Raw genomic sequence first — 17,383 nt, forward strand, 5'->3', positions numbered from 1 at the left:
AATCTTAGGACAGAGGAAATAAAGCATGAGCCAAAATGCATCAAAATCCTTTCTTATTTTAAAGACATCTTTCTAAGGGCATAAACAAATTAAATTCCCATGCAGTAGGACTCTCCAACATGACTTAAGTACAGACAACCCTTGAATCTCATATCCAGGATTTAGAAACTGGCTTTGTATATTCTTATAGCAGTTTGATGACCTGGTATTCAGTAATAACCTTGTTAGAAATTTCCATCAAGATATAACTACAAGTTATCACCTGTAGTTATGTTAAACTTCCATATATCAACTTTTAATCCACTCTCTCCAAAATATAAATCATATTTTCATTAGTTTTTTAATCAATATACATTTTCATTTCTAAACACTTGTTTAGATTTATGTTGATAACCTACCAATATTGCTACAAGTCATATTTATAAGATCTGGATATTTAAAACCATATCACTCTTAGCTTCTTTAATTAATTCAAGCAATATTTATGGAACATTTTTAATAACAATATTTTACCCTAATTCTTTCTATTATCTTTAAACAACTCTTTCTCAAAGTAATGATGTTTTTAAAAAGCTGAAGTCTTAGGGTCTTAAACATTGATTTGCTCTTATTATCTGCATGAACTTGAAACAAGAGTCCACTGCTTTGAGCCTTAGTGTTCTATAAAATAGGGCATGTGTGTAGGCCAGGTGCTCCTATTTCATAAGGTAAATTTGGAAAAAAGAAATAAAAGACAAATAACTAAAATCTCAGTTTTGAAACTTTTTTAGTCTTTATCACTATAGTACTTTCAAATATGAATTCTGATTTTCTTTAAATCTGAATCTCTGATCCTGATGCCACTTTACCAGTTTTTAAATTAATTTTATTGATCATACTCATGTTTTTTCAAGACACTTCTATTCAGTTTTACCTAGCTCAGTTAATGTTCACACTATTCTTCTAATTATTCAGAACATAGACCTAATGATCAGAGTTTATCCATCCATATTTCTTTCTAACACTGCATTTGGTACAACATAGTTTCTTTTATGTACACTAAAATATTCTTCCACTCTTTTTATTATATATTTGTTTATCTTATTAGCAAATACATATTGTGACTCTATAAAATTTAAAAAGCATTTTAAAGGCTTATGTGTATTTATACTTAGAAAAATTGTCTTTTTTTTTTCTTGTTTGTTTAAGTAACAATTTTTAGACCCTGGTCTGGTAGCAAAGTTGGTTAGAGCATCGTCCCCATACACCAAGTTTGTGGTTTTGATGCCTGTCAGGGCACATTTAAAAATCAACAACCAATGAATGCATGAAGAAGTAAAACAACACACTGATGGCCTCTTTCACCACTCCTTCCCAAATTAACACACAAAAAATTAAAAATAAATAACACTCCCTAGATATTTTAACTTTATAGGAATTGAGACATGAAACTCTCATTTCAACTTAAATGGTGGTGGCATTAGAAATATAAGTTTGATTGGAAATATTTTGTGTCTTAGTTTTGTTAAATAAAGACAATGTCAGTATGTTTCAATACCCTAGAGATAATGAATTTGTCTGTATGTATTCAAATTATTTTTCTCTTTTGAAATTAAATTCTAATAAAACAAAATTTTATTTTGGGTAATGATAAGCGTATAGTGATTTAGACTGCATAGAAGATGATTTACCTCCTTTAAGTAGCCTGTACTCCAAACTACAGGAGTACAGTAGCCTGTATTATAAAAAATAATAATAATAATAATAATAATTATGTGTGAAGTGCCCTTATCTGATAGCTTTATTAAAAAATATTCAATTTATTGGGGTGACATTGGTTAATAAAACTATACAGGTTTCAGATTAACAATTCTATGATGCACCATTTGTATACTGCATTGTGTATTCACCACCCGAGTCAAGTCTCGCTGCATCACCATTTATCTTCCCTTATCCTCCTCCACCTCCCTCACACCATTTCTCCCCTGCATTCCTCACATTCTTGCCTGTGTCTATGTTATTTTTTCTTTTCTTAATCCTTTTACCTTTTTCACCTAGCTTCTCAACCCTTATTACCTCTGACAGCTGTCAGTACCTATGAATCTCTCTCTATTTTGTATGTTAGTTTATTTTGTTCATTAGATTCTACATATAAGTGAAATCATAAGAGACTTTTGTAATTGGATTTTAAATAAATTTTGATAAAAATCTGGTATGTTATATTTCAGATATTAGTGCACATATTAATTACCATGGAAAGTAAACACCAGTCTATATCCCTAAATACGTATGTTCAGATATTTAAATCAAGATGAAAACTACTTACTTAAAAGTAACTTAGACTAGCTAACATTATTTTTATTAACAAATTATTTTAAGAAAGACATTGGTTTTGAAACAGTCTAAATTTTTTTTAACTTTTTTTTCAAGATTTTATTTATTCATTTTAGAGAGAAAGAGAGAGAGCAAGGAGGGGGAGAGGAGCAGGAATCATGAACTCCCATATATGCCTTGAACAGGCAAGCCTGTGGTTTCAAATTGGTGACCCCAGTGTTCCAGGTTGATGTTTCACTCATTGCACCACTGCAGGCCAGGCCACAGTCTAAATTTTTATTGTGATCTTTTAGCTTCTTTTTTCTTGTTAATCTGAATTAAAGTCGCCATTGAACATATGTATCACATCTCATCACCTTATTAGTGTCTATGAGGATGTGTCAATTTTCCCTTACTATTGTGTCTTGTCAATCTAAAGAATCATGTTGATCTTTTTCATAAATGATGCTTTATAATCCACAATATTTTAGTGTTGATAAATGGTATTGATTATTTTACTTCTCTTTATTAAAATGCCCTTTTGGCAATGTGACCATAGTCACAGAGCTATGGATCAATTCATTATATTTTATTTTTTTCTAATCACTTGTGAAAATATTACATCCATAATACTTTTAAAATGTTTCCTTTCTTTTAAAAATAAATTTGTTAGAAAAGAATCAAAGAAAGTGCAGTCTTAAATTATACACAGTGGAACTAAATTAATTTCCTCAATAAAAATTCCTAATTTTCCTTAATATAAAAAGCAATTATGAATTTAAACAATCACATTTTTAAAAAAGTCTATATTTTAAGTTATGCAAAATATAAACCATTCTATCAGTGATTTTTATTTTATCTTTCTCAACAGTAATTCTGTTTTTAGATAATATTTTAAGTATTACCAAAGATTATATTTTTACAAAATCATTGAAGATTCACTCTATAGTTTTAAAACAATGAGAGTCTTATAACATAAAAATAATATTCAAAATTGTGTTCAAAATATGAGATACATAAATCCAAAAAAATTGTGATCAATATTGGTATACTGAGAGTTATATGTAAAATCTCCACAAAAATCATTTTAAATTTATTATTATAAATATATTGAAGCTACATTGTTTGATGTCCATATTTATATTTAGTCTATTTGGAAGGTTGTTTCTTTTTTTCATAATTTAGGTAATATAACTTAGCCTTTGGAGAGAAGATATTAGAAGTTAGATGTAAGAAATAAGGACAGAGAAAATTTTTTTAAATGCTAGGTGGGATAAAAGAGAAGAGAGTAATGATTCAAAGAACAAAGAAGAAAAACTTTGACTTTTTATAGGTAGCATATTTTCAGTTTTAATATTCATATATATGTCTTAATTTTGAATCAATTATATATACATGCAAATATATATTTAAAGCTTACTAAACAAGAATTTTTGTATTTTTTATTAATCTGGATTTTAATACCTAAATTTAAAAAAATCATAGTAAGTTAAAATAGAATAAATTTTGTTATTCATCTGAACTTATATATATAAACATAGGTTATTTATGGAATGTTAATAGCATTGATTGTATTTTAATATTAAATTTCATGGTTGCCTATGTAGTATTATATAGCAAAACGGAGTTTTTTTGGTATTCAATTAACATCAGTAAATATAATAGAAATTGGATATTAATTATCCATTAATAAATAATGTATAATATTAAACAGTATATATTTATATTTAGAATTTTATTATGACTTTAGTGATAGTACTTTAAAAATCTTTAAAAATATTAAATATTATAATAAATTATAAAACATAATTATATCACACCATCACCATCAATCTTGATACACCCATTTTGGTTTAGATGGTTGTTTCTAACTGATAAAGTATCATTGTCATTCATGTAGATCTTGTTTTACTGATTGAGGGCATGGCGTTTATTGGCTCTGATCATCTTATAGAAGACAATTTGGGTAATATTACACTTCAGGTTGTACTAAAAATATACATTATTCTCTACCTTCTCTAAGCTTTTTTTATCAGTCACAAAATAAGCTGGGAATGTTGTATATTTCAATAAACATTATCTGTGTAATGCATGTTTCCTTTCTTAGTTTTAATTTTATAATACAGTTTAGTATTCTATCCTGGAGAAATGATATAAACTCAGTAAAATTTTTCAATTTTAAAAGTATTTACAATAGATTTTCAGGAACATTTAGATTATATTGAATTTTGTGAAATTACATTTATTTATTTTATTTTTTTGTGACAGAGACAGAGAGAGGGACAGACAGAAAGAAAGGGAGAGAGGTGAGAAGCATCAATTCTTCGTTGCGGCTCCTTAGTCATTCATTGATTGCTTTCTCATATGTGCCTTGACTGGGGAGGGGGGCAGGCAGGGGGCTACAGCAGACTGAGTGATCCCTTGTTCAAGCCAGTGAACTTGGGCTTAAGCTGGTGAGCCTTACTCAAACCAGATGAGTCCACACTCAAGTCAGCAATCTCGGGGTTTCGAGCCTAGATCCTCCGCGTCCCAGTCCAACGCTCTATCCTCTGTGCCACCGCCTCGTCAGGCTACATTTACTTCTTTTAAGAAAATAAACGTTTCTCTTTCTAGAATTTAAAAAAAATTTTAAAAACATAATATTCACTGTGTGAATTTGACAATCATAACTAACGTGCCTGACCATCCCAGCAGAGACTGAGCGATTTCCAGCTTTACTTATGGCACACAAAACTAAACATTTAGCCTGACCTGTGGTGGCGCAGTGGATAAAGCGTCGACCTGGAAATGCTGAGGTCGCCGGTTCGAAACCCTGGGCTTGCCTGGTCAAGGCACATTTCTCTCTGTCTCTCTCTCCTCTCTCTCCCTCTCTCTCTCCTCTCTAAAAATGAATAAATAAAAAAATTAAAAAAACAAACAAACTAAACATTTATTTCGACGGGTATTGTTGTGTTAGTTGTAAATAAAAAGTTGGCTGATTTTCAGATAATTCTAAAGATAAACTTTCCCAATTTGCTTTGATATTTTGGCCGTAGATCATTGTTTACATCTTTGATTTTATGTGGGCTATATATTGAATGCTATATCTTTCTAGAATACGTTATTACTCATTTCAAGGAAACAAAACAATAAGATATAGTCTTAGTGCTTCACAGTATAAAATGTCCATGGTTGTAGTCTTAGATAATGTGAGACAATTATTGAACCTACGATTAAGACATTTGTATATGATTTAACAGATGCTGTTGGGAGTAAGACAATAAAAGGTTTGATGTCAATAAATAATTTCTCACTACCTCACATGTAGAAGACCTTAAAATGTCTTGTAGGGTTTTGGGTGCGTACTTAGAATGTGCACATTCATGTGATTTGAGGTGGATTGAATAAGATAATAAGTCAATATTTTCAGAATAAGACTGGGAACATAGAAATAATTGGCAAATATTAGCTAAATTCATCTTATTACTCAGAATATATTGATCTTCACACTAAAGAAGTGTATAGTTAGATTTTCTTGTAGTATTTCTTAGTAATATTTGTGGAAAATAAGAATAAAAGTTTTTTTCCTCTTGTTATTTCTTAACCATTTTTTGGTTTTTCCTTATTCCTTGATTCACTTTACTAAATATGCAGACTCAAATCATAATATTTCCCATTTCTGGCTATCAGTCTCAGTGAAACTTTTATTATTATTATTATTTAAAAAGGCAGGGAGAGAGAGATAGGAACATGGAGCTGCTCTTGTATGTGCCCTGACCAGGGAATTAAACCAGCAACCTCTGTCCTCCAAGAAAAGACTCCAACCATCTGGGCTATCGGCCAGTGCTTAATTTTTATTAATTTTTAGAGAGACAAAAAAAGAAAGAGAGAGAGAAGGAGGAGAAAGGGGAGCATTTGTTATTCCATTCAGTTGTGCATTTTTTCGTTGTTCCCTGTGCATGCATTGACGGGTCAAACCCGCAACCTTGTTGTTTCGGGATGTTGCTCTTAACTGACTGAATTAACAGGCCAGGGTTCCGTGAAACTTTATATCTAATTTAATCAAATGCATCTGAACATGCATTGTGGTTTGACTTTCATATTCTAAGACTTCCTTTTCAATTTAGGAATAACAGGGTATTCTTATTCCCTGTTGAGAATCAATATGGTAGTTTTCCTAAACTGAGCCATTGTTATAGTGGTAATTTACAATGTTATGCTTCTTGAAGTGCAAGTTACACACTGGCTAATCTGTGTTACGAGAATCTGTTGACAGGTACAAGACAGTAAAATTGTTAGGCTACCAAAGCAATTAGCCACTATATTGGTTTTAGTAAGCTACAGTGCATAAATGATTAAAAAGCATTTGAGAACAGAATTGAGTTTGTGGCGTCTCTGAGCATCCCATACAAAATTCACTCACTGTCTTGAAAGATTAGGATGGGGTACATTTCTCTGGGGTGAATGCTTCTGAAAAATTGTTCATATTCACAGCCCTCCCAAAATCCAGGAAGCCTGATTTCTCACAACAATCTTTTGAGTGGCAGTGCTTGAACTTCCTATTCCAGTAGTAATGATTAATGTATAAGGGTTATGCAGTTTAATACTTTTTGTTCTCCCTGAAGCTTCTTGGATACTCATTTCAGTAACTGATTTAACATATAAATTGGCCCAAACTTGGCAAAAATCAAGAATATTTAACAGGACACAGATGGTGCAGCAGAAAGCAATATCTAGAGATTTGGTGACTTGAGTGCTCTCTAACCCTCTACCAGCTGCTTTAGCTCAAGTGTGAATAAGACCTTTTAAGAGTCAATGAAAATGTCTTCTGTTGTGCCTAAGTATTACCCACACAACCAAGTTGACACCAAAAACAGAAACAACCATATGGTTTTAAGTGTATTAGAGAAAAGTACTTACAGCTTGATACTTAAGATTAAGTATGTTAAAGTATTAATGTTGATTACTTGTACATTGTATACTTCCAAGATCTATCAAATATGAAAAATTATACTCTTCTCTGCCACACTGGATGTCTCTTAGTTTTTTGCATTTAATATATAAGAAAACAAAATAGACTATTATTGCCCAAGGCCAGAGGATAATGCAGAGACATCCCACACATTCCTTTAAAAATTGAAACAAAATCACAACCAATATAATATTTGAGCTCTGATACAACATGAAGTGACAATTTTTTTCACTCCAGGTGTTTTTGGCTCAAGGTGTTCTGCATGGCTTCTTCAGTTTGCAGGAAATGGTGACTGGTTGTGCACACTAATTACACTTAAAATGGGAACTTTGATACCTCTTTATGTAGCTGAAGACCTCCAGCAACATCTTTCCTTTTAAGCATATAATATTAAGTAAATTGCTCATATTTAAAATTCAAGTAGCCATGGTTCACGTAGAATTTGTTTGCAGCCTAGAATATAAAAGATATTCAATATAAGCCAGGAATTTATATTTTTGTAACATTTTATTAATCACATTCATAAACATAAGGAAATAACTTATTAAACAAGTAAAAAATAAAAGTAGCAGTATTCAAATGAGGCAAAAAATTAATGAATGTGAAACTAATATATAAAGAGAATTATTTTAAATATCTAAACCACATACTAAAGTATTCCACTAAAATGATACATTTGTCTTAAAAACTAGTGCTTTACATTACCTGATTGCCATCATAATGGTATATATGAGATAATTGATTATAATTGTATATTTAAAATAATTTATCATTTTGATATATTTATAACAACATAACATATAAAGTTTTTCAGTGTGAAATATTTTACACACTGCGTGTTATTTACAAGAGTAAAATATAAGCATACTTCTAATGACTACTATTGCTCCAAATAAAAGTTGATATTTTTTTCAACAGAATGCTCTATTTAAATATTATTGTGGGCCAGTAGTATGAGCCTTAACTTCAAGCAGAATAATGTAGGTTTAGGTTAAGATAAAATGGCACAAAATTGGTAAAGTTGCAAATGACAAACTTGTATGTTTTCTGGGAGCCTTTAACTGAATACTTTTTTAAGTATCTAAAAAGATTGCAGGTTGGCTCAGTGGTAGAGCATCGACCTGGCATGTGGCTATCCCAAGTTCGATTCCTGGTCAGGGCACTCAAAATAAGCCACCATCTGCTGCTCCTTGCTTCCCTCTTCTGTCTCTCTCTTCCTCTCTGGCAGCCATGGCCTGATTGCTTTCTAGCGTATGGACCCGGTGCTAAGGATGGCTTTGTTGGAGCCTCTACCTCAAGTGTTATTTAGCTCAGTTGAGCTCCAGATGGGCAGAGAATCAGCCCCAGACAGGGGTTGCCAGGTGAATCCCCGTCAGTGTGCATGCAGAAGTCTGTTTCTCTATCTCCCCTCCTCTCATTAAATAAAATAAATAAAATCAAATAATTTTATGATGAAATATTTGTGGCTAGATTTCTCTAATAAGAAAAACAAAAAGAGTTTATTCTTACATTGTGTAGGAGTGGGATTATCCAAGTAAATAAAAGGTTGTTTAGGAGGTCAAAGAGCAGAGCTAAAGGCAAAATAGTCTACCACCTAGAATGTTGTTACCTCATTAGCATGATTAATAAAGAAAGAACTAGTGAAAACAAGTCTGAGTTATCTGCCACAAAGAAAAAATTACCGCCTTTCATCCACATTTTCAATCCAATCCCTAAACACTATAATTGAGGTAGAGGCTCAGTTTCTTAAGAAAAAAAATATTTTGATGCCCTTTAATTCTTCCTCAAAAGAGACCTTTGGGGAAAAGGGAATATGAAATATTTTGAGTCTGTTCTATGTAGAGTCTCAATGAGCACTAATACCAGAGGTTCTAAATGGCTCTTATGGTCTCCTGGTTAGAGGGAGCCCTACGGGCTAAGGTCACATGTATTTTTCTGGCACAAATATCTCACATTAAATACAATCAGGGCACATACCTAGTTTTTGTTTATTTACATAGCATTTTAAAGCATAATTAGAATGGACACAGTTGGCTGTTAAAAGAGTTCTAATAGTGATTTCCTGATCTGAGATGTACAAAGAGAACATGAGAAAAAGCCAAATTGTACCACCCCTTCTTTATACAATTGTCCATCAGAGGGCACTTTGGTTGCTTCCATGTCTTGAGCACTATGAAAACAGGAGTACACAGATTTTCATGTATAAATGTTTTAAAAAATTTCAGGTAGATACTCAGAAGATGGGTTGCTGTGTCATGTGGTAACTATTCATACTTTTATGAGAAACCTCCGTAATTTTTCCATAGTGACCATACCAGTTTCATTCTTACCAACTTTAAATGAAGTTTCTTTTTCTCAACAGCCCTTTCTATGCTAGTTTTTACCTGTTTTGTTGATAATACTCATTCTAACATGAGTTGGTGTCTCATTGTAGTTTTTTGTTTTGTTTTGTTTTGTGTTTTATTCAGTGACAATAGGGGAGACAGAGACATACACATGTGCCCCAGAGTGGGATCCACAAGTTAAGCCCACTAAGAAGTGATGATCTGCCTGTCTGGGGCATTGTTCATTGCCTAACAACCGAGCACTTCTAACGTCTGACGTGGTGGCCATGGAGCCATCTTCAGTGCCAGGGTCAACTTGCTCTAATCAGCCATGGGTGCAGGAGGGAAAGAGAGAGAGAGAGAGAGAGAGAGAGAGAGAAACAAGAGGGGAGAGGTGAAGTAGAAGATGGGTGCTTCTCCTGAGTGCCCTGAGAATCAAACCCAGAAAATCCACACACCAGGTCAGTGCTCTACCACTGAGCTAACTGGTGAGGGCTCATCGTAGTTTTTATTTGCATTTAATCTCCTCAAATTTTTTTGACCATATTTATGTCTTCTTGGCAGAAGTTTCTGTTCAGGTCCTCTGCCCATTTTTTTTAATTGGATTGTATGTGAGGGTTTTTCTTGTTGATTTGTATGAGTTCTTTATACATTTTGGAGTTTAACCCCTTATTGGGGGTGTTGTTTGCAAAAATTTTCTTCTATTTGGTTGTTTTCCTTTTTGTTTTGTGATGGTTTCTTTTGCTATGCAGAAGCTTTTTTAGTCAGATATAATTTTAATCATTTATGTTTGCTTTTTACTTCCCTTGCCTTTGAGGTCAAATTTGTGAAGTCCTAAGACCAAGGTTCATAAGTTTAGTACCTATGCATATGTACAGTAGAATATTACTCAGCCATAAGAAAAGAAATGAAATATTGCCATTTGTAACTACATGGATTCATCTTAAGAATACGATGCTAAGTGAAATAAGTCAGATGAAGAAAGTAAAATAAAAATTATTTCTGTCATATGCAGGATATAATATTGAGAGCAATAAATGAACAGGAAAAACAAACAATCAAAAATTCACTATCACAAACAATAGTATGGTAATTACCAGAGGGAAAAGGGAGTGGGGAGAAAGTGGTAAAGGGTAAAGGGAATCAAATCCACGGTGACAGAAAAAATTTGACACTGGGTGGTAAACACATTATGCAATATACAGAATTGTATTATAGAATTGTACACTTGAAACCTATATAATTTTATTAATGAATGTCACCCTTATTAAATTTAAAAAGGAAAAGAAATACCAAATTGAAGTCCCCTGAACTGCCCCCATTGTCCCTATCAAGTGAGAAATCAAAATTAATACTTCATCCTAGAAGAAATTGTTGAAATATTCAATGCAACTCATAATTTTAAAGAATGCAGAAGTTAGAGGTTCCCCATTATACTCCTTTTATTTTATCTGTTGTCACCCTTCCCCCTGAGAATAGAACACATTACACTTGGTGAAGTGGTATTTCTACCTGCTTTGCTAAATATGGTAACTTTACTGAAAGAGATTTGTGCAAACTCTCCATTTGTACCATTCTTCCAGGTGATGAGTTAGTTGATTTTTATTTAATTTCCTTATATTCTTTTAATTTTGGCAAAAGTAGTAATTTGTTTTCACCAGAATTGATAATTCATCCAAGTATAGGCCTGTCTTTCTTGCCTGAAATGTTTTTGCCAATAACAATATCTAAGGTCTTATGGAAAAATTAATTTACTGACATAGAAGGTCATATAATATTATTTCAGGTCAATGTGCTTATTTAATGGCAGAGGAAGTGCCATGATTCCCACATGGCTATAGATGAGTATTCTTATATAACACATGACTAAAAGCAACCAGATTTAAAGAATGACAGAGTGGCCTATTGAAAGCTCAGCTAAATTGCCACCTCTGGTTAAACACCTTGATAGACAGGTATTCTTCCTCAGAACAGTAGTATAGAAATGCACCTAATCGAGTGCACATATATACTGTTTTAACTTCAATTGGTGGGCTATAGGAAAAAGATGGTAGTAAATAAGCCTCTTTCTAATTCACATCAACTCTCTTCTTAAAGATATGCTTTTTAACCTTGATACTCTGAATTCAGATGGATTAGATGTCCTGCTTTCTGTGCAGAGCCCTTCCTAGGGTATACAGTGAAGATTACCCTAAACCTAAATTAATGACATTGTTTCTGGTCACTTTGTGTATTGAAAACTAAATGTTAGAAAGAAGACAACTGAAATAAATATTTGTATGGGTTATATAATCATCTTATTTTGAGGAGCTAAGTATGGTATTATACAGAAGGCCCTACAAGCATGTCTAGATTTCACTGGGATACTCTTTGATGCTTTCATAGTCCATGATACTCTTGAATGTGTACTTAATGGAACCATTATGTGATAATAATCAAGAGAAAGAAAGTCACAGACCCTTCTGGGATGAAATCTGGATGTCTCTATCAATCAAGCACACTATACTAGCTGAAGAACTGACCAAAAGTGAAGGGAAAAGTGCCATAAAGTATGAAAATAACATCAATCAATCAATCAGTGAAATCAATTATAGACTCAGAATTTCCAATAGTAATCTGACCCCATTGTGCGCTGAGCAGCATATGGCTATATAGAAACAAACACTTGGGGTTTTCAGAGTATGATATTAATAGATGTGGAATAATATGACCTGACATACAGGTTGATGGGCATACAAATAAGGATATGAGCTACATGCTGACCTTGAGCAAATCAAGTAGCAGAAACCACATGCCAGAAAGGGAATTTTTATACTATCTAAGAGATGAAAGAGCATTAATAGGAAATAGAAAGAGTTGTGAGAATGAAATGGATAATATTGCTGAGCATCAGCTTTCTTATTTGGGAAGACAATTGGGTGCACTTAAGCTATTTATACCTTAGTTGCTAACATTGACAAATACATTAAGCTCAAATATTAGACCTGTAAGTTATAAATTTTAACTTTGCATTAAAAAAACAAGTTAAGGCTTTTAAGACATGTTTACAGTCTAAAGACAAAAAAAAAAACAAACAGTAAAATTAAGAAATGTATTTAAAGGCAATTAAACTATTAAGTGTGGAGAACATTAAAGATAATGGTTCCACATTGTCAATGAGTTGTGCAAACATTTGTCCATATGAGCAGTAACAGTTTAGTAAGACAAACACAGGTTTCTAAACTCAAGGCTGTGTTTCTTCACTTAAGGAATCCTTCCTCACTGCTTGACATAAAGCTTGGCTTCTGAGTGGATGAAGTAGATAACATAACTTCAAGATTTCCTTTCTACCCTTTGTTTCTAAAATTATCTTGGAGAAACTTTTATTTTTTGATCAGTAAGTCACAGAAAAAAGTTTCAGAAACAGTCAAATATATTTTCCTTAAAGAGACTACTTCTGTTAATCACATTTTCCAAATATATTCCCATTTTTAAATTGTATTAGAAAATCTACTCACAAGCTTACTTAAAATAAAGTTGAAGAATCTGTAGCTATGTTTTTTAATCCCATTTTACTGTCTAAGAAATCTTTTTTGTTTAAATTTTGAAGGTCAATAGCACCAACTTATTTGCCCTGACATTAGAAATGTGAATGTAATGATTATTCAATTTTCAATTAAAAAATATATAACTAGCTAATCATGTTTACACATTATATAATTCTTTCCTAAAATGAAAACTGCAATATTATATTCTTAAAGATAATTAAGAATATAATTAAAGAGATTAAGAGATAACGGCACAATTATTTAACCAAAGAAAACAGTCTTAAATAATAACATTATTATTTGGGATTAACAGTAAATTCAAAACCATCCCTTCTGGGTTTTTTTAATTCTAAAAACTTTAGGCAATATCACAAAAATGTGTTTTTAAATAAGAGGATATGTTTTTTTTTTAATTAAAATAAAATTATGTGTTAGATGAAAAGAAGTTCTTAAGCCTTGGTCACAATGGATCCATCAGCCTCTGAGGATTCCGTGTTCACTTACCATAACTTCGTCATTATAGAGCAATGATAAAACTTGAAAAATGTACCATAAGAAGGAAAAAAATCAGAATTATTTCCATCTTATGGGGCTCATTGCTTTGTTCAGTCTTATAGTATTTATAGATGCAGAATATTCCCAGAAAAATATCTCAGGCCATTGACTGACTTATAAGGTTATAATCAATCTTCTGTAATTAAGTAATAAGAAAGGAGTGACAAAATAAGTCATCACTTGAACTTCAGAGAACAGGATATGCCTGGGCCAAATCAAACGTTAACATCAGCATCGGCTAAAATCATCAACAGCATAGAAAGGTAAGATAAAAATGATTTAAGAGCAAAACATTTGAGAGACCAAGAACCTCATTCTTGCAGAAATCCCTTCTTAAGTTCTTTGTTTTAAAAACTATGGTTATTTTCATGGTCACCAAAACATACTTACAAGATAGTGAAGAGAGAGGATAGAGAGAATAGGATGAGTCAATCATAAAAGGAATTCCAAATGACCTTTCAAGAAATCAGAGTATGCATGTATGATTTGATTAAGTTTTTAAAATAGACTTTATAAACTACTTTCTAGATAGTATTCTCCTTTTAATAAACTGAATTATTAATATATTTTATTAATGTTAAATGTATTTCTCTAATATATTTAATAAAATGAATTATTAACTATATTTTATTATTTTTAAAATATATTTTATATATTTTACCTTTATTTTATGTTTATATTTATTTCATATTTATACTTATGCTTTATACATTGTATTTATATATTTCATATCATGTTAAATTTATCATTTAGATTTAATTTACAATATAAAACAAGAAATTATAAATTTAAAGAGACTGAAAATAATCTTAATAAGTTATACTTTGTGGACTATAAATTTTTAATTTTATAGATGTCTTATAGTATATAATAAGGAACACTAATCATGAATATTCATTTATTCACTCAAAATTTAGTACCTCTCTATAAAATGCAAATGTGTATAATTCCTTTAAAATGTTCTCTAGGTTTCTACCTTAAAAATTATCTCATTCTAGATATCCACATAACTCTATTGTCTCACTTACTTCAAATTTCTTAAATATTACCATCTCTTAGGCATTTCCCTTACTATCTCTAAAAATTTAGTCTTTCCATACTGAAAATGCCTATTTCATGTCCCTGCTTTCTTTTTTTACTTGGTGCTTGTCACTCTGTAGTATACTGTGTATTTTATTTACTTTTCTTGTATATTAACCATTTCTCATAATAAAATGTAATCTTTATGAGTTCAAATAGTTTTCTAGGCTTTGTTCAAACTCTGGCACTTGAAAGAGTTGAAAGAGTGTTAGGCTCATAATAGGTAGTTAAGTAAATGTTGGTGGAACAAAAAAGTGAATGTATTAGATAGCCTATGATTGTAATATGGCTGAATATATAATACTAGAAAGCCCAGCAGTCATACGAAATGACCGCTGTTCTAGATATTATAAATTGTAATTAAAATGATTTGTGCAAAGGTGTCTGCTAATTCAAACTAAATTACCCAGGGCAGGCGGCGAGGATGCCCCTTTGCTTAGTGCCCCACGAGGTTTCCCCCTTCTACTTGCTTAATTGCTTAGAGTGCAATGAAGGAAACCACTGGTGGTACATTTCTTAAGAGTCACCGCTAGCTCAATAAATAAAGGTGATTTAAATAATAAAATGTTAATTCACATGTCAAAGATTTCTTTGTACACAACATTTCTTGTGTAGATCTTTCCATCATTTTTTACAATGTTTCCGTACTTGCAACATTGAGAAAATCCTTTCTTGTCACGGTCAAATCAATTAGTTTCTAACTTGAAGTTTAAGGACTGACAGTGTTCACTTGTCTTTCTCTGCTCAGTGGTTTCTTTTTGTCAAGAAAGCCGTTTTTGTGCAACTTTAGCTCCTTTTCTCTCCTCTTCAGTGCTGTATTTTCTAGGAGGCATTCTTAAAAGAAATTACGTTAAGACGTAGTAGTTTTTATGTAAAACAGATGATTGCCAATGCAAACAAATGTTCACCTTCCCCCTGACCCGCTCAATTTGCGTTCAGCCGTGGCAACTTCACCCCATTGGCTAGTACAGTTACGCAAGCAACCAATAAGCTATCGGTGACAAACAGACACTTAAGCCGCATATAATAAAGATAGTGTGACCTTGAAAAAAACACTAAATGTAAGGATTGTGTAAAATAGCAACAGCTTATAAAAAAAATAGAGAGATACAAAAGCTGGATATGTGGGTTGAAATCTCAGATACGTAATTATTTTGTTAAAAAAAGCCAAGGGAAGAGATTATTGTACAAAGATATTGGTCAATATTCATTAGAAGGAGAATTAATGTCATTTCATGTGTGACTTTGTGACATAGATGTTACTGTTAAATTCAGTGAGAGCTGTTTCATTAAAGTAGGTGTAAATCTTGATTGAATTAGGCTTGTGAAGCCTTAGAAGTGGAAACTCAAATTCAACAAACTGTTCAGGAATGTTTGAATGCAAATGGAGGCATGAAAAGTAGCTTCAGAAGGGTAAGTGCTTGAGTGTGGGATTTATTTTACACAAATGCGACCAATGTGAGGATACAGAAAAGAAAAGGGCAATCTCAATCAGATAGAGGTTTATTTAAGGGAGGAAATGATATAACTAGTGTATATTCTCTGAGATGTAAAAGCAGATGGTATTGCAGATTCCCCTCGTTACTTATCCAATATCTAATTTTCTTCTACACAAGATTCTGTTACCTGACCTGTGGTGGTGCCATGGATAAAACATTGACCTGAAATTTAGAGGTCGTTGGTTCAAAACCCTGGGCTTACCTCATCATGGCACATATGGGAGACGATGTCTCTTGCTCCTTCCCCCTTCTCTCTCTCTCTGACTCCCCCTTTTTTAAAATGAGTATAAAGAAAATCTTTAAAAAAATACAATGACTTTCAATTTCTCACCATGATGATGTTTCCAGTTAAAAATACTCATCTTCCATCATTTAATTGCTGTTAGGTATAACCTTGTTTACATTTTAACTGAAGATAAAGAGTATTCTATGTTTTGAATTCCAGCATTATGTATTAAAAATCAAGGCATATTTTCTACCTGGAAAGATCCTTTAGGCTAAGGAGATAAATAATGCAACAAGCAGAATATTAGGTAGTCATCAGTGTGGTCATTGAATATATCAACACGTGGTTTAGTTTGAGAAGTAAAAAATTGGGTTAAGATGCAAAAATAAGGCCCTGGTCAGTCAGCTCAGTAGTTTAAGAGCATTGTCTGAAACAAGGTTACAGGTTCAATCCCTTGTCAGGCCACACACAGGAAGCAACCAAAAAATGCACGACTGAGTGGAACAACAAATGCTTACCTTACCACCCTCTCTCTTTCTCTCTGTCTCTTTAAAATTCAATAAAAATTAAGCTGTGGCCGAATAGCTTGCTTGGTTGGTTGGAATGTCGTCCCTGTGTGCAGAGGTTGCTTGTTCTATTCTCTGGTCGGGTACATACATACAGGAACAGCTAGATGTTTCTGTCTCTCTCTCTCTCCCTGCCTCTCTCTCTCAAAAAGAAAAAAATAAGTTAACTGAGTTGTGAAAGTTTTGATGAATGAGAGTAATCAAGATATTGACAGCCCTGGCCGGTTGGCTCAGCGGTAGAGCGTCGGCCTAGCGTGCGGAGGACCTGGGTTCGATTCCCGGCCAGGGCACACAGGAGAAGCACCCATTTGCTTCTCCACCCCTCCGCCGCGCTTTCCTCTCTGTCTCTCTCTTCCCCTCCCG

This window comes from Saccopteryx leptura, chromosome 2, assembly GCF_036850995.1.
Source record: "Saccopteryx leptura isolate mSacLep1 chromosome 2, mSacLep1_pri_phased_curated, whole genome shotgun sequence".
NCBI classification, from domain to species: domain Eukaryota; kingdom Metazoa; phylum Chordata; class Mammalia; order Chiroptera; family Emballonuridae; genus Saccopteryx; species Saccopteryx leptura.